We start from the raw sequence: 1,897 nt of genomic DNA on the forward strand, positions 1-1,897 counted from the left end.
GTATACATGGAGGCTGGCCATTCCCTTCTCTGCCTCTCAGAAATTGCCTGAAATGGCATCCTTGCTCCCTGGGTGTGAGTTTATAATGTAGCCAATGAAAGGTGGCTTGTAATACTATGTAATACTGCTATTGTTCCTTTATCCCTTTACTATCTTTTCATGTTGCAACCTTTTTTTTTTGTATTAAGTATTTTATCGTATGCCATTGCCAGTGTCTATAAAACAGTTAACTTTGTGAAACAGAAATTCATGAAAATTCAGAGAGGTAAATGTTAAGGACTGGCAAAAGTAGAAGTTGGTATTCTATGGCACATGCGTTACAGAGAAGGTTCTGTACCGGCTTCAACTTTCACTCTCTCGAATATTCACTGGTTCATAGGAAATAGTCTGGAGATCCTCTGAAAGATTTACTAGACTACAAAAAGGAGCAGACTTTCTGGGGTCTGAGGGGATTTGTACTTGAAGACACTCCAGTCAGCAGCGGATCGTGTTGAGCGTTCTGCAGACAGAATTGTTTCAAGTCTGCAGCTGCCTGAGAAACCTTCAGGCTGTTGAGCCCAGCCTCCATCCTGAGCAGCTGAAGCACCTTCTTCATCGCGGCCACGCTGGAGGACCCTGACATGGCGCACGGGAGCCGAGGCTCTCCTGTTGTAACCTTTTCTCCGGATGTTTGCTGCTCTTGGGCTGTGTCTTGGCGTTAGGAATTCGGAGGTGAAAGCTGAGTGGAACGTGGGTGCAGGAGACAGGTGAGCTGGCACTCCCACAGGCGCGTTTCATTGGGGACCTGCCCATCAGTCAATTTGCATCCTTACTTCCAGAGAAGACCCCGAGCTCCTGAGCTCCTGCCTGCGGGGAGAAGGAAGCCCTGCTGCCGACCTTGGAGAAGGGGAGCCCGAGGGGCAGCAGTTTTAGATGGAGTCAAGAGGTCTTAGCTGAGAAGTGACCCGTTGTGCTGCATTTGGTTCCTGGCACAGGGAAGAGACTGGGAAAGGCCTTCGTGGTGGAGCATCATCATTTCCCCTTCCCACTGTTTCCTCTCTCTCTGCCCCATGGTGCTAGTCTTGTAAGTCCTGCCACACATTCAGCCCTCATTACTCTATTTTTGACCTTGTTCATACTTCCTTTTGTAAAAAGAAATTTTTCTCTTACTAGTATAATTGTATTTGACTCTGTGCGTGCGTGTGTGTGTGTGTGTGTGTGTGTGTGTGTGTATAGTACTGGGCTTGAACATGGGGCCTTGGGAGGTGTCCTTTAGCTTTGTCACTAAAGTCGCTGGCTGGAGTGAAAGTGAAACCACAGTTCCACTTCTGGTTTTTGTTGTTGCTGTTGTTGGTTTGTTTTTTGTTTGTTTGTTTTTGGTGGTTTGGAGGTTAAGAGTCTCAAGGACTTTCCTGCCTTGGCAGGCAAAGGATGATGCTCAGGTCCCAACCTTTTGACTAGTGAAGACTGCAGTCTTGAGCTACCTAGCTCTTATTTCACTTTTTTCAGGATGATTTCTTTGAGACAGGGTTTTACTATATAGCCCGGGCTGGCCTCTAATTCAAGATGTTTTTGCATAAGCTCTAGAATGTAAGTATATCTGAACTCTATTTTTTGTTTTATGAAACCCTTTTCATTCCCTAAGAGCATGATGTTATTTTCCTATTTAAAATGTTTGACTTTGGGAATAATTTGGATTTGAGCATATAGAGATATCTCAAGAATAGAGGCCAGGTGTTAAGCACCAAATTAATTTGTTTCTTATGCCCTTTGTGCACATACTCTAAAGATAATTTTGTTGTGTATTTACAGTATGTGTTTTACTCCAAGCGCCGCTTAGATCATGTATGGAATGTTTTGCTATGTTGTCATATTGAAGCTGGAAAATTTTGGATTATTATTGTGTGTGTGTATGTTG

The 1,897-nt window shown here is 44.2% G+C and overlaps 1 pseudogene; it reads right to left on the bottom strand.

Annotated features, from left to right (window-relative positions):
- Positions 1 to 225: 225 nt before the first annotated feature.
- LOC105980165 lies at positions 226 to 622 on the bottom strand (annotated as a pseudogene).
- Between the last annotated feature and the right edge of the window lie 1,275 nt (positions 623 to 1,897).

The sequence above is a fragment of the Dipodomys ordii genome, unplaced genomic scaffold (assembly GCF_000151885.1).
Source record: "Dipodomys ordii isolate 6190 unplaced genomic scaffold, Dord_2.0 Scaffold1, whole genome shotgun sequence".
In the NCBI taxonomy this organism is placed as follows: domain Eukaryota; kingdom Metazoa; phylum Chordata; class Mammalia; order Rodentia; family Heteromyidae; genus Dipodomys; species Dipodomys ordii.